At 44.6% G+C, this 23,881-nt stretch overlaps 1 long non-coding RNA gene across 1 annotated transcript in view; it reads left to right on the plus strand.

Annotated features, from left to right (window-relative positions):
* Positions 1 to 6: 6 nt before the first annotated feature.
* LOC102765066 overlaps positions 7 to 23,881 on the plus strand; it is a 42,842-nt gene continuing 18,967 nt past the window's right edge. The window contains exons 1-3 of the long non-coding RNA XR_435215.2: positions 7 to 142; positions 8,977 to 9,130; positions 9,370 to 9,489. This is a non-coding gene — a long non-coding RNA (uncharacterized LOC102765066). The remainder of the gene's footprint in view (positions 143 to 8,976; positions 9,131 to 9,369; positions 9,490 to 23,881) is intronic.

Consider the following 23,881-nt stretch of genomic DNA (forward strand, 5'->3'; position numbering starts at 1 on the left):
CGCGGGTCCCTCTCCGCCGGCGAAGCGCCCTTCCAGCCCCGCCCTCCGCCCCAACGTTCCATTCCCCCGAGGTCCACGTGGCTGTCACTTCGGAAGCTACGGTCGAAACCGGAGAGGTTAGCCGGGGCCAACCGGTTGGAGGGTAAGGAAGCCCGGCGGAGATGGCGTGGCGCGTGTTTGAGCCCGGTCACCCCGTTATCTTCTGGTGCGTCCATCCCCCGTCATTGGCCGCGGTCCCTGTGGGTTACTTCTGCTGCAGGGTGGCTCTTCCACTCGCGCCCCTGGGCTGTGGGCTGGCGGCGGCTTTCCCCGCGGGACAGTGCTACCCACAGAGGCTCAGAACTGGCCATTCGGGAACTTCCTAAGCCCAGGACTGCCTGCCTCGGAGACCACTGTCGCTGTCCAACCATCCCATCGGCAGACTGTCTGCGTCCACGGGGGGAGGGTCCTGGGAAGGAGGGACCGAGAAAAACAATGTAAGACTCACCACCCAAGTAGATATTCAAGATTTAAATGAGAAGGAACTGAAAGAGCTGGGGCAGGAGAGGTGAGTGAGGTGAATTTGTCAGACGATTGGAAGATGGCTCCCTCCCTGTCAAGCTCTTGCTGTGGGTGAAGCGCCCTGTGTATTAATTACCACCTTGAGTCCATCCGCGAGGCAGTTGTTTGCCCCCAACCATTTTACAAAATGCAAACAGTGCCGCACTGAGGCAAAGACAGTTGCCTGGGGTGACACAGTGGAGTCTGGTTTGTCTAATACTAAGCCCCAAGCCCTTGGTCACTTCTCTGTGTCATGATACCGAGGTTGCTAGAGTTGGAAGGGGGCTTATTGGTTCTCTGATGCACAGGAAGGGGAAGTTGGGGTGGGGCCAGGAAAGACTTCTGGGAATTTTGCCCAGCGGAGCACCTTGACCAAAGCCATAGAGGTAATGAAGCCAGGTTGCCCAGCAACCTTGTTATTCCTTATGCCGTCTGGCTATTTGGTTGTTACATCACAGATGCTTCTGTGGCTCCAATCACATGGACACAAAACCACTTCCTTCTAGTCCTACAAGGGTCAGGTGTTACATAACCTCAAAGTCATACCGGTTGTGGCTGGCCCTGAGGAGCCAGGGCAGGTCTCTCACTAGCTCTCCCAAGAGTTTGAAGCCAGTGTTTGTTTAGACTCTGGGTTATTCTAGAACAAAAACAGTTTGGCCACATTCTGACCCAACTGGAGCAGGTGCAGAACTTTGGAACCAGGCCCATCTTATCTTCCTCATGCCCAGGTGTAAGACCAGATGGCTCGTTTACTGCGAAAATGTAAGACAGGTGTCTGCTGAGGAGCTAGGCTCAACCCCCACATTCCACATCCTGAGAAAGTCCAAGGCCCTACTGGGACTTCTGGGAGCTTGAGGCACCTTCTGTCCTAGTGGTCATCTATGGCTCCTGGCCTCTGCTTCGGGGCCGCTGCCTCAGTTCTCCACTGTTTCAACGCAACTCCTCCGTTTCCACCAAAAACCTAGTTTATAAAACCTATGCACCACTGTAGAAAATGTCACAGAAACTGGAGATGCGTGGAGCAAAAGAATTATTCCTCGTGTAGCTGAGATACAACAGCCTCAAGCTGTATACTGACCTGTCCTACATCTTACAATGGTTTTCCACCACCTCCTCACCCACAAGGGGACATTGTTCATGGGAGGGGGTCCTCAGTTTCACACTCCACCAGGCTCCTCCCTCTCCTTTCCTCCTCCCACCTCTTTCTTACTCCTCAGATTGATTACCTCTGGGAATCTCAAATCTTTGAAATCCATTATAGAGGCAGTTGATTCCCCAGCAAACCTTGTCTCCTAAAGGCTGCACTCCACATCCATGAAGGAGCTCAGCACACCTTTTAGGAAGATAAAAATATTTTCCCCTTGTGTTAAAAATGGCAACATTAATCGAACACTTCCAATAATAGCAGTGATATTTATAGAGAATTGACTGTGTGCCAGGCACCATGTTAACTTAAGCATTTTATGTGGTGTATCCCCATTTAAAAATCAGAATGTCAGTGGGTGATGACTCTGTCCCACCATCCCACCGAGGCCTGGGTTAGCCGGTCCAGCCCCCCGCTGGCTGACCCCATCACAGCCCCCCTGGGCAGTCCATTCCATGGTTTCAACCTGCACATGTCCGCCAGCTTTGGAGCTTTGCTGCTTTTGCCTTTGACTAGGTCATCAGCTAATCCAGGGTTTCTTAACCTCAGCCCTGTTGACATTTGGAGCTGGAAATTCCTTTTTGTAGGGGCTAGCTTGTGTGTTGCAGGAAATGATGCTGTGTTCATAGAAGCTTAATTGTTTTTCATGGTATTCCCTGGAAGAATATCAATTCAGCAGCCTTTTTTTCTTTAATATTAATGCTGGTTCATAGAAATTCCAGAGTCTGAGAACTTTGGCCCCAGCTCTGAAAAGCCATGATTCTGCATAGGTATTTGAAGGAAGAAGGTTCTTAGCTTTCATGCTGACCTTTTGATGAGGTTTAAATGACATCACTGAAATGAAGCTGCCCCAGCAGCCTTCATGGGAAGTATCCATTTCAAGCGTAAAGGCTGCTGAATACTGGAAGATGTAAGATAAGCATTCTCACCAACTAGAGAGGCATAGATCACCTCTGCTACTAAACTCTGAATCAAGCCAAAGCATGTAAGTATGGAGAGTTTGGAAGTAGGATGAATGGAAACCAACTTGACAAAAATGTACTTATTCCTATATAAAATGATGCAAATATAGCAAACTATGATGAAAAGCAGAGAAGTTTAGGACGATTGCCTAAAAAAGATACATTAAACCATTTTGTGAACTGTCAGAATTCGAATTCAACCATTTTTTGAGCATCCAGCATGTGCCAGATTCTGGGGATACTGAATGAATAGGACAGAACCCCTGTCTTTGGGGCTGCCGGTCCAGGGGGGTGCAGACACATACCTGCATAACTGACGTTAAGAGTGTATTGTGCCTGGCGACAGCGTGGTTCAGTAGCTGAGTGTCTATCTATGAACCAGAAGGTCACAGTTTGATCCGGGGTCAGGGCACATGCCTGGGTTGTGGGCTTGATCCCCAGGGTGGGTCCTGTCGTGCAGGATGTAGCCAATCAATCATTCTCTCTCATCATTGATGTTTCTCTCTCTCTCCCTTCCTCTCTGAAGTCAATAAAATTATATATATATTTTTTAAAAGAGTGTATTGCTACAAAATTTACAGCTGGTGATCTCTCAGAAACCTGGGAGAGGTCTCTCTCTCTCTCTCTCTCTCTCTTTCTCTTTCTGTCTCCCTGCCTCTCCTTTCCTCCTTCCCTCGCATTCCTCTGGACCCAACTCCACGAAGAATCTTGTCTCTACATCTCTTTGCAAGTCTGTTCCATTTTCCTTCATAAGGCTCTTGGTTCCTACTTCCTCATAGCCTCAGCATGCAGGCAGCTTTGGAAGGCTCCAGCTCTACACCCAAATCTCAAGGGTCCTGTGTTTCTGGTGCCTACTGTGACCTGCTGTTTCAATTTCCAGTGCTGGAGGAGAAACCCCAGATGGGCTCTACTTATCCTGTCATTTTTCCGCTCTGGTCATGCCTCTTCTGGGCTGCTAGTGGGTAGAGCAATTTCTCCAGTGATGGGGAGATGATTGAGAATGAGCATAGATGAGCAATTTCTAGGTCAATAGGGGATGAAGGGTTAATTCTGGCTGCGGAAGGTGGGAAGTTTCTTGGAGCAAATGGAGTTTGCATTGGCCTCTGATAATTAGAAGGGCCTTTTAATCAGAAGGAGGCCAAAGCTCAGAAATCGGAAATCCAACAGAGGTTGGGGAAACTGACACCAGGGTGGCTGGAGGGTGGTTTGAATAGGGTCATTGCAGGAGGAAAAGAGATAAGAGAGTAAAGTTGGATTGAGCCAAATTATGTAGGGTTTGAATGTCAGGGCAAATTTGGCTTCTATTTTGCAGTCTTTGTAAAGTCATCAAAGGTTTTTAAGCAAGAGCATGACTTTTTACTCTTTTCCTTTGACCATCCAAGTCACACTGCTGCTAGAGTGCTCTTTCTCCAGTGCAAATCTGAACTTGGCACTTCGTGGCTAAAAATTCTTCAATGGCTCCCCACAGCTGTATTAATAATAATGGCTATCATACATCAAGAGCATAGTCAATGGGAAGCAGTGTGCTCGGCGTTTCAGAAGCACTTACATTCTCACAATTGCCTTTTGGGGTAAGTGGCACCATCTCCATTTTATAGATGAGGAAACAGACACATAATCAGATAAATAAGCTGATAAAGGTCACTACCTTTGAAGAGATTTGAACAAGTGCTGTCTGACCCTAAAGCCTCTCTCACTTTAGGGCAATATTATCTTAGGATACAGTCCAAACTCATTAGCATGGCAAACCTTGCTCTTTATGATGCTGTAGGCCAGTGGTCAGCAAACTGTGGCTCGCAAGCCACAAGCAGCTCTTTGGCCCCTTGAGTGTGGCCACGAAGTTTCAATCGCACTGTACATGCACGCCCGCATGTGGTATTTTGTGGAAGAGCCACACTCAAGGGGCCGCAGTTTGCCGACCACTGCTCTAGGCTTTGCTTATAATTCAGCCTCCCCCCACCTTCTGTGAGAAATGCTCACCTGTCCGAATTCAAATAAGGGACTCAGAGACAGAAGTATGGCCAAAGTGAGACTTTTAATACATTCTCAAGAGCAAGTGACCGTCTGGTTGCACGGGCACACAGGCAGTAGTGACCACACCTTATTTATTCAGTCCCTCCTCCGGTTCCTCATTGGATAAGTATTATGGGGTCACCTGTTTCCTCATAGTCACCTAGGTCTTATTGTCTCCCATTGGGCCATTAAAAAAAAAAAAAAGAGCTGAGGCCTTTTCTAGTTGTCTCCACCTCCCCCTGTCGCCTTGGGTGTTTCCACCATGATACTGGTTCATGTCCAAGGTTCTTTGTTCTTATATCCTCTTCTCTCCTCTCTACATTCTGTTTGCCCTGGGGAAATTCAGTAACTGTTTCCATTAAAAGTTGACCATGCTGGAGATGGATCACAGAGGCCTATTTCCTGTACCATCAAAGTACATTTGGAATTTCACTGCTTTTTACCCACATTCACCATCCTGGTTCAAGCACCATCTTGGGCCTGGATTACTGGAGTAGTCTCTTAACTGGCCTCTCAGCTTCTGTCCCTACCACCCCGATGTCTGTTCAAACACAGAAGCCACAGTGACCAAGTTAAAGCACAAGTTTGATCATGTCATTCATCTGCTCAGAAACACCAGTGGCTCCTGTGATGGGTGAAATAATGCCCCCTCAACCCCAAAGATGTCCACATCCTAATCCCTGTGAGAATTCCCCATGACAGAAGGGAATTAATGTTGCAGACAGTTTGCTAATTAAAGGTTGCTAATCAGCTGACCTTAAAATAGGGCAATTACTCTGGATTACCCTGTTGTGCCCAATGTAATTACGAGAGTCCTTAAAAGTGGAAGAGGGAGGCAGACAGGAAGATCAGAACGACATGATGGGAGAAAGACTCAACCCGGCTGCTGGCTTTGAAGATGGAAGGGGGCTAGGAGCAAGAGATGTGGGCACCAGAGGCTGGAGGCAGCAAAGAAATGGCCTGAGAGCCCCCAGAAAGGAACGCAGCCCTGCCAACACCTCGACTTCAGTCCAGTGAGATCTGCTGGAGGTTGGGCTTTTGAACTTCAGAACTGTAAGAATTAAATTTGTGTTGTTTAAGACTCAAGGTGTGTGGTAAGTGGTTATAACAGCCAGAAGGAATGAATCTAGTTCCCACTCTCAAGCAAGGTAAAAGCCAAATGACCTGGCCCCTGTCACCTCTGGGGTCTCACCTGCCACCTTCTACCGTATTTACTCCTCAGCCACACTGGCCTCTTGCTGCAGCCACCCATCTCTGTAGAACGAATGCATGATTTTGAAACTTCATTATCCGAAAGAAAGAGGAGTGGTGATTTGCGGATGATCCCCAACAAGAGCTTGAAGCCAGGGCTCTTGTCCAGCTACCAGTAGGTTATTATTGCCTTTATACTTAGCTTTCAATTCAGCTTCCTTCCCAGAAAGCCTTGTGATTAAATCTCCCCTGGCCACCTGGCAACGTGTTTAAATTCCTTTCCAACGAGGGAATCTTTACGTCGACCATAATATTCTTTGCCAGAAGAGTAGTTCATTTCTTTCTGTGTGAAATTTAATGACAGAAACCATTCTTTAAAAGACAGAGGAAGAAATTTCCAGAGCATTGGATTGTGTACTGACCAAGACAGGCAAATTCCTTAGAAGACAAGCCCGGCTTTCCTTCAGCCAAGGAGATTAGTGTGTGGATTTCTATTTATACCCTGGGACGGGGAGTGAGCTACACGGAAACCTGGACACATTTCTCAGTATTGTTGGCAATATCAACCTGAGTGCAAACAGCCCTCCTCTTTTGCTGACCTGGTATTTCTATTTCCAAACAGGAAGGTCTGATTCGTTAGCTTTCGGCCACTCAGTGGAGGGCTCCTGCTGGACATTTGTGCCGAGTCACTTCGGAGCTAGCTGACCAGCCTGTGTCCAGCCCGTAGGTGTTGCAGGCTGTTCCAGGACTGATCTCTGATTCAGTCAGCTCTGTTATGAGAGCAGAGGTGGCTTTCCCTCACAGCTTGTGGGGACCGGCCTGGCAAATATAGCAGCCCTATCCTGTTGTCTGCATTTTATGTTATTTATTTATTTATTTATTTATTTATTTATTTATTTATTTATTTATTGTTTTGGTCTCCCCTTCTAGGTTGTGCTCTCAGGGTTTTCATTCCCAGGCCCTGCCCCCTGGCCTGAAGGATAGGCATGTGATCCATGTCTGGCCAGTTTATAGTACCCAGTCCCTTCTGACACTGATGGTTCTTCATGAAAATCAGATCCCATTATTTCCTATCCGATTTCCTTTTAAAACATTTTGATGTCTTTCCATGACTGTGAAGATAAAGGGCATGATCCTTGACCTCCATGGTTTGGATCAGAGGTCTGCAGATTTTTCCTGTAAAGGGCAGAGAGTAAATATTTTAGGCTTCATGGGCCATAAGGTCTATGTCTTAACTCTTCAACTGTGCCATTGTAGCCAAATGCAGCCATCAGCATAAGTAAATAAATGAGGGTGGCTATGCTCCAATAAAACTTTATGAAAATAGGCAGTGGGCCATAATTTGGGCACTTCCTCATTGGAAGGTCTGGAACCTTGCCCTCCATTCATATATCCAGCCTCACTGGCCTCCAGTCAGAGCCTTCATGCTCAAACCCACAGGCTCCCTTTTTTCACAGGGCGCACAGCCTGTCATATCCTCCTGAACCTGTGTATTCTTAACCACGATTACCACCCAGATCACTGTTCAGATGTTGTTTTCTCAGGGAATCTTCCCTGGTACCCTGAGACTGGGCCAGATTCCCCTGGTATGCTTTCCTAATGTGCTTCACCTCTCCTCCATGTTTTGTGTCATCGTCGTAATTTTCAGTATTTCATGTTGATTTGCTGTCTGTGTCTCCATTAGATAATACTTTCCATATGCACAAGGCCCTGTCTGCTTTGTTCAGTACCTGGCATTGTGCTTAGTGTGTTGTAGTAGCATAATATATATTTATTAAAAGAAAAGGGGGGAAGGGAGGGAGCGGAGGAGAGAGATGGAAAGAAGAAAGGAGGAACCAGTCCTCTAAATCTGCCTGTTAAATGACTGAGCATTCAAGGGCAAAAAGAAAAATAGATATTTTTCTTATGTGCCCATTGTTGCCATCAGTAGAATGTGTAGATTGAGTGACACCGGCAGTCCTTGTCCATCCAGATATTTGGTAGCCTTTGATGCTTGCGGCTGTTCCCTGGAGGTGACATTGGATCTCAAGCTTGACTGTGCAGTTGGGGACTTTTTTTTGCAGTCCTTCTCCCAGCATCCTGACCCTCCACATTGCCTTCTATGTGTCCAAGTTCTCTGTTAGGGATGCCGATCAAGGTCATCTCTCCCAGAGTGCCCTTTCCTAAAGGTACGAAGACCTCCTGGGGGCAGATCCCAGCTCCAGGACATAATGCTTATATGACCTTGAGCAAGCCACCTAAACTCCCCGAACTTCAGTTTCCTCTCTGTAAAATGAAGGTAATAAAATTACCTATGACCCGGGTTATTGAGAGGATTTAATGAGGTTCATATGTAGAAGTTACTTCATATAAAGTCTGACATACTTAGTGTTAACAAGTTAACTATTAATAGCTAAATTTTAGAAAAAGAATCATCTGATTATCTAATTGAAGCAATTGAGCCCATCCTTAAAATATGTGGGGTCCAGGCTAGAGTACAAATGGTCTAAATGTTTAAAAATTATAAATCAAGCTGTTAAATTGAATTTGTCTTCTCCGTCTATAATAACAAATATGGCTTCATAATGGCACAATTATTTTAAAAATTGGAAAACTGTAGTTTTAAATGACTGAAAGTTGGCAAAATATCAAAGACAACTGACTGTAATTATTATTATACTAGAGGCCCAGTGCACAAATTAGTGCACCAGTGGGGTCCCTTGGCCTGGCTTGTGGGATCGGGCCAAACCTGGCTCTCCAACATCCCCCTAAGGGTCCCAGATTGTGAGAGGGCACAGGCCAGGCTGAGGGACCCCGTGGTGCACAATCAAGGGACATAAGAGGTTGGCCAGCTGGGAAGGGACCACGGGAGGGCTCCAGGGTGTGTCCGGCCATTCTCGCTCAGTCCTGATCAGCTGGACCCGAGCAGCAAGCTAACCTACTGGTCAGAGCATCTGCCCCTTGGTGGTCAGTGCATGTCATAGCAAGCATTGAATGGCCTTAGCATATCATTCGGATATTATGCTTTGATTGGTTGAATGGCTGACCGGCCGACTGGACACTTAGCATATTAGGCTTTTATTATATAGGATGTGTGCTGTTGGTGGCCCAGAAATATTTGGATGAGGATGAATTTTTTTTTTTTAGGGGAAAGCACAAATGCAGTCTCCCACTACCACAAATTATGCAGTCGAGTTTCCTGCATTTGTGGAAATCGCAGGGGTTAGCACTCCAGGATTACAATGGGGTGAGCCTCCCCCTGGGAAAAAGACCTTGGTGATCCTGGTATTTCCCCTACCAGGTAAGGAAGATTTGTTTAATATTATAACATGTTTCTCAACTGCCCACATGCACTTTTTTGTGTAGTTATGTTAATTCATCATGACTTTAGAAACTACAAGTGGAACATAAATAAAAGGAAGAAAAAGATGCTTAGCATTGGCAGGAAGAGCACTGTACTACACAAAAATCTGTGTAATTCATGCTGTCTGAGAGGAAGGAATTGACAAGTTAATTAATCTGCCTTTTCTGTTGCTACAGGCTCCTACCACTTCAATCCCCTGTGCCCTCTGGAACAATGTCTAGCTCAGATGTTGGCAGCAACAACCCACAAACCTTCACAGCACTGAGACCCAGGAGCCTTGGTTTTGAGGACAAAAGGTAAAATGTGGAAAAGTTTTCTCTGGGGCCTGAGAGGTGGTGGTCCCAAGAATGGATGTTTAGTTTAGGATTAGGGGTAGTGATGTGTCCGTTCTGAACGTCAGGTCCCCAGTGACAGAAAAGCATACATGTGTTACTTAATGTGTGTGTGTGTGTGTGTGTGTGTGTGAGAGAGAGAGAGAGAGAGAGAGAGAGAGAGAGAGATAATGTGGGGTCTTCTAGGACAGAAACCTCTTTTCTCTGCCCAGGTCTTAGAACAGTATGAAAAGGAATTGCCTGGATGGTTGACTGACAGGTCTTTTGGGGCATTTGCATTGTAACAAAGACTTCTACGTAAGCCTCAAAGAATTCCTGGGATGAATGGGGCCTTAGAAGGCAATTTTGAGCCAAGGAGATGTACACTGCCTCTTGTCCTCACTGTTCCTTACTGCCCTGTACCCATCAGAAGAATGGGGTTCTACAGCTAAGCATTCTCATTCTGACTCTGCATCTGTCTTGTCTGCTTTAGCTAAGCACCAGTAGAGCCACAATTTAGTAACAAAATATATTTAGCAAGCAAATGTTTTAATTCTTTTTCTCCTGATTGATAGCAGAGTTTCAGGGAAGTACTTTGACAAGTAACTTAATAATAAACACAGCAAAATAAAACAGAACTAATGAAAGAAGGTAAGATACTGATGTGCAGAAAATCTCAACACTGTCGTTGTTGTTTTTTGTAATCAGGAAAACATTACCAAGATGTATTACTCAGAAGTGCCTCCTAAAAGCCTTTTTAAAATAAAGGTACTATTAATGGGCATCCTACAACTGAAATAAGCCCTCACATAAAAATGAAGGAAAGCATAGAAATGGAGGCACAGAGGTGCTAAGCAGTTTGCACAAGGTCACACAACTGCTAAGTGACAGGGACAGTATTCCAAGTGAGGTTCATCTGTGCCCAGATTCTGACCAGGTGACACCATGACATACAGTATATAGTACACTAGCTCTTTGTTCCTTCTACCTCACAACCAGAGGAACTAAAGAATCAACATTAGCAGACATTCAGAAGGACCCTGGCTGAGGATCTTTCTTCTGCTTACTCTTCAGGTTCCCCCAAAAGACAAAGAAGTCTTATTAACACTGCAAATAGCTAATAAGCATGAGTTCAAGTGTTAGGTTAGGACTCAGGAGTGGGCAAACTTTTTGACTTGAGGGCCACAATGGGTTCTTAAACTGGACCGGAGGGCCAGAACAAAAGCATGGATGGAGTGTTTGTGTGAACTAATATAAATTCAAAATAAGCATCATTACATAAAAGGGTACGGTCTTTCTTTTTTTTTTTTTTAGTTTTATTCATTTCAATTCATCTATTGGCCGCCTCCTGCACAACCCCCGCCCGCAGGTCGTAGTTTGCCCACCACTGAGTTAGGTTATAAGATGTTGTAAAGCAACACTTTCTGACTACCCTTTCCTATTGGGTAAAAATCTGACCACTGAATTTTGAAGTACTTGTTTCCTCTAATTACAAAATATTGACTTACTTCAGTTTACTTTAAAACGTTATGAGGTTAGTACTACAAGTTAAAAAAGTGCCAGTAGGGCCTTGAGTACAGTTAACCCTTGAATAGCCTGAGTCCACTTATATGTAGATTGTTTTCAATAATTATGTATAGTGCTGTAAATGTATTTTTTCTTTACGATTTTCTTAATAACATTTTCTTTTCTCTAACTTACTTTATTGTAAGAATACAGTATATAATACATATAATATTCAAAATATGTTAATTGACTATGTTATTGGTAAGGCTTCTGGTCAACAGTAGGCTATTAGTAGTTAAGTTTTTATTATTAATTTTTAAGAGCTCTTTATATTTCTGGATTCAAGTCCATTCTCAGATGTATGATTTGCAAATATTTACTCTCATTCTGTGAATTGTCTTTTCACTGTCTTGATAGTGTCCTTTGAAGTACAAAGTTTTAAAATTTTGGTGAGTCAAATTTATCTAGTTTTTCTTTGCTTGCTTATGCTTTTGGTGTCATATCTTAGAAACCATTGCCTAATCCAAGGTCATACCTATGTTTTTAGTTCTTACATTTAGATCTAATCCATCTTTTTAAAAATATTTTTATTGATTTCAGAGAGAGGAAGGGAGAGAGAGATTGAAACATCAGTGATGAGAGAGAATCATCTATTGGCCGCCTCCTGCACAACCCTCACCGGGGATCGAGCCTATAACCCAGGCATGTGCCCTTGACCACACTTGAACCTGGGACCCCTCAGTCCGCAGGCCGACGCTCCATCCATTGAGCCAAACCGGACAGGGCAGGTCTAATCCATCTTGAATTAATTTTGTATATAGTATGAGGTAGAGGTCTAACTTCATACATTTTCATGTAGATATCTAGTTGTCCCAGACCATTTGGTGAAAAGATTATTCTTTCCCTCATTGCATTGTCTTGTACCCTTTTCAAAAATCAGTTGACCATAAATGTGAGAGTTCATGTCTGGACTCTCAATTCAAGACCTCAGAGCCTTTGCATAGGCAGTTCTTTTATAATAAAGTTCCCTTGCCTTCTTACCAGACTGCCCCTTTATTACAGGACTCTCTATCCTCTCTTCCAGGCATTGTGACACCCCTTCCTTAGACCTCATTGTTCTTAGCACATACTTTTATCCTTGACTCTGTCACTCCAAAGGGTGTTTAAATTTGCTAATATGCATGTCATTCCAACTAGACTGTGATTCTTGAATGCAGGGACAATAACTCCTTATCACTCCAGGACCAGGAATTCAAAGTGTGTTGAATGAATGATTTGAATTCACTTGGTATATGTAAACTATGGGTAGAAGAGTGACTAGAATTTTATGACCATTAACCCTGGAAAGCACATCTATGGGTATGTTTTTTATACAAACTGAAGAGGAGCTTTGACAATTATTGGATTCATTGAAAGTTTTTGACTTATTAAGAGCCTTGTCAGGCTTTATACATACATATTTAAAAGAAATCCATTTGAGGGCCTGAATGCATCGGTCAAATAAGCCAATGGTTGTCAAAACCTCTCTTTCCTTGGAACTCTATAGAAATTGACCTAGATGCTCATCCAACCTCTAGCAAATTCTGTTCTCATTTCTGCTAACGCTACTTTTCCTCAAAACACACTTGGGCCCAAGGACAGTTTCCCAACACAGCATTTATTACTCCATTCATGTATTCTAATAAACAAAACTGACACATACTTCCTTCCAATGTAATATGAAGGTTAGGAATCTTCTACTTTGAAACTATTCCACATGTCTCAACTGTGCCAAGGATCTTTCAAAGGACTTCATAATACTTTTAACCACAAAGCCGCTACAAATGGCTTTGCCTTTGCATTAGAGTTCAGAGGTCACATGTAAACCTTGAATAAATTGCACTTAGTTTGTGAAATCAATAATTCTCTTATTACTCTCTACTTGAGTCCTAAACTTTTTTATTAAGACATTTCTAAGTGCTCATTCTAATATCAAAACACCAAAATTTCAGAAGACACTTTAGAGCCACAATCTATCAGAAGCAACAAAAATGAACAACAAAGGTCCACTTAGGAAAAACTGAGTTGAAGAGAGGGGGAGGGAATTAAGCTCAAGCCCTTCCTCCCCTTCCTCCCATGGAGTTTCTGTCACATAGAAATATAAAGAGACTTACCACTCCCAACGTTTTTTTTTAAGTCAGATAATTTTGGGAAACAATGGGCTAACCTCTGATAAGCAAAGTCATTCCTTATTGCAGACCAGGGAGCCTCTAATATGCTCATGGGTGCATTACGATTCTCAAGGGAGAACATTGTGTAATTTTCTCTAAAGGCATTTGAGCATGGAACATTTTTGTTCCAGGTCATCTCTTCTCAAGGTTAGTGTTCCATGGAACACACTTTGGGAAATGTTGCCTGACAACTTCTGTAAGAGTCTAACTCCTGGGTTTGCACATAAATTCACACTCCTTTATTCATATCTGAAAACCCTCCTCTTAAGGAACAATCATGTCTCAAGAAGGAGAAATGTTTCTATGGCTTAGGGCATCTGTGGTTTAATTCAGGGAAGTGTTTTCATGCTACTTGGCCAGAGCTAAGCCATGTCCTCCAATATTGTTTTTCAGTAATAAACATAATTATTTTCATTTCCATCTGTTGAAATCCTGTGTCTCTCAATTTGTTTAAAACTCAGCAGAATTTTTTTACTGGGCTCATTAAAACCTCAACAAGACCCATTAAGCTGAGGTTCCTCCAGACACATTTTGAAAACCACTGCTTAGGTTAATGGGGACTCGGTGGGCATCACAGAGTTGGAAGCAAAGGAACAACAAGATCAAATCAAGAGCTGATGGAGGCAGGGATACCTGACTGAGTCAGGAAAAAGATACTGGGGACCTGATCCGGGGCAATGGTGGTTAGAGAAGAGAGGAAGTCATGGAGGGGACAGATTGGTAGGCAGGACTTGATGGCTGATGGCTCTGGGTCAGGGGAGCACCTGACCTGGGTGACTGTGAATAGAGCTACATGAAGAAGAAGAAAGGGGAAGGTCAATTGTGATCTTTATTTGAGCTGTGTGTCCTCAACTCTCACGGTTAGAGGAGGGAAAAGATAGCATTGGTAATAGAGAGAAGAGGGAAATTATGAGACTAGGCTGAAGCTTTCCTAGGGTTGGGGTAGAAAAGCATTAGGAAGGAACATGTGTTCAGGGAAGTCTTCACTTTGAAGCTTGCCCTTGGAGGTTGCCTCACTTCCTGTCCAGGCCCGCAATTTGGGAGGTGACATTAGCAGCTGCTCAAGCAAGAAAAAAACTTTCTTTTATTTATTTATCTATTTTTAAATTTATCTTTATTGTTGAAAGTATTACAGATGTCCTCCCATCAAGGAAGTACTTTCTCATTTTCAGTTTACAACTACCATTCTGCCAGACACAGGTGTCTGCCTGCATCGGTTGCCTCACTTCCTGTCCAGGCCCGCAATTTGGGAGGTGACATTAGCAGCTGCTCAAGCAAGAAAAAAACTTTCTTTTATTTATTTATCTATTTTTAAATTTATCTTTATTGTTGAAAGTATTACAGATGTCCTCCCATCAAGGAAGTACTTTCTCATTTTCAGTTTACAACTACCATTCTGCCAGACACAGATGTCTGCCTGCATCAGTGTTTCCTTGAGTTCCTATGAGTAGATCTGTAGGGGATGATCCCCATTGGCCCCGATTAAGCAGGAACAACTGGGATTTTATTCCACTTACTTTACCAGGTTATGTCCATGGGAAGCCCTGGCTACTGTGAATCACGTCCCACTAATTTCTGCACCATCTTTCTCATGGAGGAAATTAAATGAGATAACAACTGTGAAGCACCAAATGCAGTCCGTGGCACATAGTAAGTACTACTCATGTTAGTACCTTTCTTCTGATATTCACAGCCCTCAAATGTGCCAGATTGTCAAAAAGGTCATCCTAGTAGTGACCAACTTGGGTGTGACTCCTGGGGATAATAATTCTGGCCTCAAAAGATTGTTGTGAAGGTTCAATATGATATGCCTTGTAAAGAGCCAAGTACAGTGCCTGATAACTAGCAAGTGTCAATACACCAGAGTAGCCGCATAGCTGAATTATCTTGAATACAAATTCAGAGGAGACGAGGGAAGACAGTGACTTCTAACGTGATAGACCAGGTTTGAATCCAGGCCAGAATATTAAAAAACAAAATGCCACAAACACTTTTCCCACAAATGCAAGTTGCTTTATTTACTTATCTCTTAGAATCTGTAAATAGTTTGTGTTGTGGGCTGTGCATCAGCTAGTCACCCCTACTTTGTAAGGAATATTTGGTAAACTTGTTTTAGAGCTCAATGTATATGCAAGGTATAGTGAGTTGAATGGTGGCCCCCAAAGTCCTAGCCCCAAGTACTTATAAAAAGTGACCTCATTTGGGAGAAGGGTCTTTGCAGATGTAATTAAGTTAATGATATTGAGACGATACCTGAATTCACCAGATAGGCCCCAAATCCAATGATCAGTGTCTTTAGAAGAGAAGAAGACACAGGAAGAGAGAAGAAGGTCATGTGAAGATGGAGGCGGAGATTGGAGTGAAGCAGCCGCAAGTCAAGGAAAGCCAGGAATCGCCAGAAGCTGGAGGAAGCAAAGATTCTCCCCCAGAGCCCTGGTGGGAGCACAGCCCCGCCGGCACCTCCAGACTTCTGGTTTCCAGAGGGAGAGGGAATAAATTTCTGTCATTCTAAGCCACCCAATTTGTGGGAATTTGTTACAGGAGCCAGAGTAAACTAATACATCTGGAACAGAAATGTACTCAAACTAACTTTGCCAACAAGAGATAGAAAGGGCATTTTCTGGAAGGACACGAGGGGACTTCATGGATTCTAAGGACAGGAAACTCAGGCTGGCCTCAGAAGGGACAAGGACCAGGCCTAGAAAGTTGGGAATAAGATGGCCCTCTCCTTTGTGGACACTTGATCTTCTCCCTCTTGTCCTTCTTCTGTCTCTGTCTGCAGGATGGCTCTCTGTGGCTCTTCATGCACGTGGCAACCTGACCTGTCTTGGCATCACATTTCAAGTGCCTAACAGACCAGCACATGGCTCTGGGGCCTGATTCCAAACTCCAGGGACAGAGAATCCCTCAGCCTTGGTAGAATCAACTCTTGCCCAGGGTGAGACCTGGTGTCTGGGGGTGAGGAGGCTGCTGGTAGATATCCTTGAAGGTCTCTACTTGAATGCAAAGACAGTTTGAAGAGCAGACAATATCCATCCAGTCACCAACCTGGCAGGTCGGGGAGAGTCTGACCTCCTTTCCAAACTTACTCCCTGCATTAGACAACGTCCTTAGCCTTCTGCCCTCTGTCTCCTCAGACTCCTCTCAGGCAGGACCGCATCATATTTCTGAGGGAGGAAAGCAGCTGAAAAGCCATCCATTAGATTCTCTTCCTGTTCTAAACGTGAAGCTCATCGACTGGCACAAAAACATTATTGATTTTTGTCTTTTATAAAAATCTTCTGAAACAACAAATTTGCGCTACTCTTGGAAAAATATTTGGCCTTTTTTTGCGCTTAGATCTTAATTTGTAAAAATACCTGTTTATTTATTTTCATGCTGCCTTGGAAGGGCTCCTGTAGGCCAGGCAGTCCAGGAGATGCTTGGAGCTTGAAGGAGGGCCTTTGCCTGTCATGCCTTTGATCAGCAAGGCAAAGCCTCCAAGCAAACAGAAACCCAAGCCAGGCAGGAGGGCTCTGTGGTAGAACAAGAGAGACGGGTTCTGGGGAGAGTTCCATTCCTTGAACTTTATTCTATCATCTAGGAGAATTTGTTGAATGCATACTAAGTGCTGGGCATTGGCCTAGAGCTAGGATTACTGAGGGCAATAAACTGGACACTGTCGGGGTCCGGCATGGAGGCTATGGCCGTGGGACAGGCAGGCAGAAACAAAAGAAAATGATGCAAAATGAATGCATGACTGCAAGTGATAACAAAGGTCATAGAGGAAAAGGTGCCTGATAGTAAGAGTGAATAAGTCAATAATTAGCCCAGTGGGTCAGGGAAGGCTTCTGGGGGAAGGCAGATTTCCCTGAGATCTGAAGGGGGAGTAGGTGTTTAATTAGATGAAGCTGACAGGAGTGGGGAGGCAAAGGGAATATTGCGTACAGATAGCTATTCATTATGCCATCCAGGTAGAAACCCATAAAATGCAAATTAGAGACATATGCACTTGCAGGCCCACAGACTGGGGGAAGGATGAGATGCCAGGCAGTTCTCTGCTTTTTTGCTCTCTGCAGATGCTGGAAGCTGCACGGGGTTTCCCCCCCAGGTCTCTGGCCCCAGGCCGATCTCCCTGTAAGAGGCTGTAAGAAGAGGCTCCTGGGATGCCCGGCCTTGTTGAGTGCCCTCAGGCCTCTCTGCGGTCAGTGTCATCTAGATTCTAGAGGGTTTCAAGGGGCTCAGTCTAAAGGAGCCTGGGCAGACAGAAAATGATTGATTTTGTCAGAAAGAGAATTAATTGTGAAAAGAGGAGCTCTTTGGTTTTCTTTTCTCTTGTCTCTGAACGGAGAAGATGGGAATCTTGGGGCACAGGGAGATGCCCCCCTGAGATTTTCCCACCTGAGATGTGCCTATGTGAGGTCTCCTAGTCCTCCGGAGAAGGCTACCTGGAGGAGTAAGTTTCATACCCCAGGAGCAGAAATCAACATGGGGGAAAGTACAGGCCATAAGTAGAGGGCACTTCGCTTCTCCCCAGGACACTTTCCTGGCCGTTCCTGATGGCCCTCTCCTTCCTGGGTGTCCCAGGAGCCGGGGGGTGCCCCTCTAGCTCCTGGTCTGCTCTATAACGCTTTGCTGACATGTCTGTCTTCCCAGCTGGTTGCTGGGCTACTCAATGGGCTGTATCTTTTCCTGCTTTTGTTGTGTGTCTAACACCTGGTATTCACACGATAAGCATTCAATACAGATTCATTAAAGGACCGAATACCTGGGTCTTATTAATTTATACTCAGCTTTAGTCCCAAACATTTTGAGGCTGAATCATGGTGCTTGGAAGTAGATGAATGCAATGAGATGAAGGGTATTGTTCACATTGCCTTGTACATTAGTAGGTGCTCCATTGTGACTTACGGAGTGGGTGCTTATAAATATCTCCATGTTAATGCTCTGGCATTTATAGCGAGCACAATTTATTTGTTAATGGCATCGATCTGTAACCAAGCAGCACTTTGGAGCAGCATTCACACATCCCTAAGCGAGTTACTTCAGTGAGGCAGAGAGCCTGCCATCCCCATTCTCCATGCACGCAAGACTCTGTGCTTCTGCCCTTCGATTAAAGATCGGACATAGGTATTTTTCTGTTTTGATTGTTGTTGTTATTTTGTCCTATGCCTGACCTTCGTAGGTCAGGACATCTAGTTTTCCTAGTGAGTGTGTGTCTGTGTGTGTGTGTGTTCAGGAAACAAAGGCTGACGGTCATTCAGCAAAGGCAGTTGAGGTTCCTGTATCTCCTCCTTGCATAATGACTCTTGCCAGTTACATGAGCATGGGAGGGGTGGCGGCTTGCCAGCATGGTCTGCGCCTTTGGATAAACAAACATCAATATTTATCAGAGCTGCTCCGGTGTGCTTCCTTGGCTGCTGGAGCAGGGAGCCCTCCCTGTGCTTGTGTGTAGTTTTCTCTGTATGAGATAAACATTTGGGGCCATTAAGAGGGTGGGGGGAATGTTTGTACTCTGCTCCCGAGTTACCTAGGCTAATTTACCACATTAGGAGGCCTCATAATTCATTAATAATATACAAATACAAACCAAGGGAAGAAATTGCCTTGTTAATTGACTTTTGTGATACAAATCTAAGACTCACTGGCTTTAAACATTACCTAGCAGCTGTGCGTGTACCACACACTTCAGAGAAAGCAAAAAGCCACCCAATGAAACGACTTGAAATCACTGACTTTGGAAACAGACTCTCACCTCCACTGGTTCTCCCTAGGAATCCGGAGGTAGAGGAGACAAGGAAAGGAGACAGAGATGGAGAGAGATCCAGCCATCCTAGAATGCAGTCAGGTGTACTGCCAGTGAGGGCTAGGCGATGCTGGGCCATGCTGGATTGTGCTGGGCTGTGTAGGGTGTTGCCAGGCTCCCTACCCCAGTCCAGATGGCAGCCAAGCTTGATTAGAAACAGTATCGCTAGGCTTAGCTGAGTGGTCCAATCAGGAGCAAAGTTCACTGGTCTAACGAAATCTTCCCTGCTGACATCCCTAGGCGAGGCTGCTGTCTCTTGTGCTCTGTGATCATTGATGGAGAAGACGTGGAATTTTTGTCAGTTCATTAATAATGAACTGAGAGGTAGTAAAGTTGAGTGATGAGGTTTCACAGGCCAGCCTTGATGGTCAAATGGATCTTAGATTTAAATCCTCTCTCTCCCTGTGACTGCCAGTCACCCACTCCTACCTGTCTGCAGCTGGAATTTCAAGCTCATAAATGTGACTTAGGCATTAGCAACCTCATCATTTCCTTTGAGTCGGCAGTGGGGTTACCTGAATGACAACCTGGCTCCTCCTTAAAGAAGCCACACACCCATGGCATGGGAGCCATGTGGACTTCACTGCAGATTTCATTAGGGAGGCAGAGGGGAGATGGCTTGCATGCCCCACCGCACACAGCCTTCATCCTCCTGCTGGAGTTGCCTGTTCTCCCCAAGGTGGTCCTGGATTGCTTTGCCTCTGGGAGTTTTCCTCTGTGACCTTGCCCTTCGGAGGCTTCCAATTTCTCCCTTTCTTCCCTTTCTTGCCTTAAAAAAATATTAGAAAGAATATGAGCTCTGTTGTTCGAAGCTTGAGATTCATTTTTCTAGTCTGTAAAATGGAAATGATAATAATTCCTACCTCATAAGGAGAATTAAATAATTGTGAACCCTAAAGCAATGTTTCTCCAACATGACCTATGAAATCAGTTTAATGGGTTGCTAGCAGCATTTAAAAAATGAAGTAGGATAAATAGAAAATATCAGAGGGCATCACTTATAGTAGGGGTAAGTTTTATTTTGTGAATCTTTTTGTTCAGTTTTATATATGTACTAGAGGCCTGATGCACAAAATTTGTGCAAGAGTAGGCCTTCCTTCCCCTGGCTACTGGCACCGGCTTCGCTCTGGCACCCGGGACCCGGGCCTCCCTTGCAGTTCCGGCTTCGTCTGAAAGGACATTCATCTAATTAGCATATTACCCTTTTATTATTAGAGATTTGCACCACTGTAAAATGAATTTTTTTTCTATAAGTTATGCTAAAAAATGTTTGAAGTATTCGTCATTACATTCACTTTCAGCCTTGAGTTAGAGCTCTCTGAGACTTAAGGAGCCACATAACCCTGTTATTGAAAGATCAGAGACCTCCAATCTAGCCCCCAGCCAGGAAGCTGTGATGTCACAAAAGACACATTCTGACAGCCCAGGGACTAAATTCTGTTCATAAATATTTTTGTTAGGTTCACATAGCATTTATAAAAAAATCTGACTTAATTACTGTAATTTGGAAATCAGGAGATAGGACATAAAAATCTAGATTTTCACTTTCTTTGGCAATTTGGGAGATTTGGCTATACCAAATCTTTCCTGCAGTCTCGATCTCACCTGTGTCTTCATTTGTCTCCTGCCTGGGCTCAGGCAGCACTAACGGCTACTCCTTGACCTGGCGCCCTTCCCTCCGAAGGCTCAATATTTGGTTTAGAGAATCACAAAGCTGGAGGTGCAAACCCTCATTTGTAGGAGGAGGATAGATGCTGAGGAGGTGCCTCACCAAGGTCACGGGGATCATTAGTGGTGCGGATGGAAAAAGCAACTGGTTCCATCCTCCTGGGTCAGCGCCCCTGTTCAGTCTCATAAAAATGGAGACTTTCTTAAGAGATGTGCTTGACTCACCTCAAAGGTCATCAGCCCTCACCTTTTCCCTTTGTGTGGGCCAAGGCAAGTGTTTGTAAAAGTGCAATTAGATCCAGCGTGGCTACACGGTATTTACAAATCTCTGTCTTTGCCCTCCATGACTTTTCCTCGTGGCCTTCTGTGGCTACGGCTGCTTTGAGTGTAGCATCTGCCGGTGGAAGACATCCAGGCAAAGTGATGCACCCGAGTGGGCATTTGGAAAGGACATGCATCCCCAAGGTTGTCTGGCTGTCTGCTTCACCCTGTTGTAGTTGGAGGACAGAGAAAACCAGCTTGGAGTGCATTGTTTGTCCAGTGAGGTCACAGGCAATGCCAGCATCAGCAGGCTGGCGTGTGTGTAACTCCCTGATCCCTCGAGAGAGAAGGTGCAGGGCGGCCCAGATGGGACTGTTTTTAGAAGGGGAAGCCACCCTGTGCCAGGCACAGGGCCAGGAACTTGACAGATATTTTGGTAGTTTTAAATTTTTTAAAACTTGTTTTGTGTTATAAAAATAGTTAAACCTATACAAAACTACAAAGAATAACGTATAAGCCTCTATACACCTGTCACACAGAGTCGATGTTTGTCAAGATTTTACTACGTATGCTTCCTAACCCCCCTTTTAACTTTTACTTTGACATATAATTTACATACAGTAAAATGCAGAGATCTGAAGTGCACATTTTGATGAGTTTTTTAACCCTTTATTATTTTGAAATAATTCCATGTTTACAGGAGTCGCAAAAATAATACAAAAAAATTCCATATACTCTTCAGTGAGATTCACCAAATATTAACAAAATGCTACATTTGTTTTATTATGCATTACACGCATACACACATTATTGTTATTTTTCCGAACCAGCCTTAGGCTGATGACTTTTGCCAAATATTTATGTAGTCATCACTCAGATCGTTACAGAACATTCCACATCCCAGAAAGTTCCCTGGTGCCCTTTTCCACTTCTCATTTTTTATTTCTTTTCATTCATTTAATTTCCTTACAGTTTTCATTCTCAGTTTTAGTCTTGCTTGTTCTGAACCTGATGCAAATGAAATAATCCCACTTTATTTCTGCTTGTTATTTTGTTGCTCCTCACCCAAGGATATTTTCTCCATTGATTTTCAGAGAGAGAGAGAAACATTGATGTGAGAGAGACTCATCAATTGGTTGCCTTCCACATGTGCCTCGACCAGGGTGGGGATTGAACCTGCAACCCAGGTACATGTTCTTGACTAAGAATCAACCCATGACCCTCGGTGTGTGGGCTGACGCTCTAACCACGGAGCAATGCCAGCCAGGGCTCTGTTTAATTATTTTCAAGCAAACCCCAGCTCTCAGGGTATACATCTCTGCGTACTTTTTTAAGTATCTCTAAAAGTCATGGGCATTTCTTCCTTACATAATCACAGGGCCAATGGGATTATGTAAAATGTCTTCATAACAAACTACTCAGATTACCTCTGTTTTCCAGGTGAGCACACAGCCTCCAGGAGGCACAAACGCTCGCCCCAGGTCACCCAGCAAGCAGCTGGTGAGAAGGCAGTCTTCCTTCCAGGCCCACACTTCTACTTCTGAGTCTCTGCTCGTGGCCCCAGTGCACGGTCCCAGTAGAGCTGTGTGTTGCCTGTTAGGGGACAGGAAAGCCTGACAACTATGTGGCCCCTTTCTTTCCGTTTCTCTCAGCTGGGCCCCCACAGCACATGACCGTCCCAAAATGCACTCCAGGGACCTTGGGAGCACCCCGGCCCACACACACACTCATCCGCACCCGCACGGTTAACCATGGCTGCCTGCTGCCTCTGGCTGCCTCTCGGGGAGGACAGAAGGAAGGAAGCAGCCCCCAGTGGCTGCTGGACAGACCGGATCTAGGCCTCCGAACGGCGCTGAGACGAGTTCAAGAATCAAAGCGCCGACAAGACACATGCCTTTGAAATTTTAGGCCCTATTTGCAAACGAGTTCTAAAAATACACAAACACACATTTATTAAAAAGAACACAAAGACCCAAAAAACTAAACCCACAGCAATCTGTTCTTCCAGAAGACAATTAGGTAGAAACAAATCTAAAAAAGCACCCCCATCCCCACCCCAGAAGCCAAGCACAGAACTTAACAGGAACGTATAACTTACCGGAAGCCTGAATCAGCTGCTGATAATCATGATTTTATCCAGTCTCGTAAACTGTAGGGTCCATGTCGCAACTAGATAAGTCAAACCCTTAAATGTATTTACAAATCAAACCTTAACACTCTTCCCAGAGGACATATTTGTTTGGCAAAAATACCCTTATTGCTAGTTTCTAAAACAAAGCTGGATAGAGTTATTTAAAGGGAAGTGGGTATTCTGCAAAAATGTATTTCCCAGGAACTTAGAAATGGAATCCTCCCCACTGCCCCGCCATCAGCTTCTCTGCTCTCCACATGGTGGGCCAGTCGAATACAAGACTTTGAAGCTGTGTTTCCTTTTCAGGCAGAGAGATCAAAAGAAGGATCTCATGGACTTGGTGATGGGGGCCTGGGGGACTGAGGGGGACGGGGATGGTTGAGGCTCCTGCATCTCTCCTTCCCTCCCTTCTAATACACGGTCTGGCTCCTTTGTAACCTGCTTCATGCACTAAACCTCTGCATAAGATTGCCTTGGAGCTGAAACCGGTTTGGCTCAGTGGATAGAGCGTCGGCCTGCGGACTCAAGGGTCCCGGGTTTGATTCCGGTCAGGGGCATGTGCCTGGGTTGCGGGCACATCCCCAGAAGGAGATGTGCAGGAGGCAGCTGATCGATGTTTCTCTCTCATCGATGTTTCTAACTCTCTATCTCTCTCTCCGTTCCTCTCTGTAAAAATCAATAAAATATATTAAAAAAAAAAAAAGATTGCCTTGGAAAACCACTGGTCTCATCCATCTTTTTCCTTTTAAGAAAGTCCACACAAGGGTGTGAAATTCCCTGGATTGTCAGTACCCTGCAGTCCTAGTCTGATGCCCA

The sequence above is a fragment of the Myotis davidii genome, unplaced genomic scaffold, assembly GCF_000327345.1.
Source record: "Myotis davidii unplaced genomic scaffold, ASM32734v1 scaffold72, whole genome shotgun sequence".
NCBI lineage: Eukaryota > Metazoa > Chordata > Mammalia > Chiroptera > Vespertilionidae > Myotis > Myotis davidii.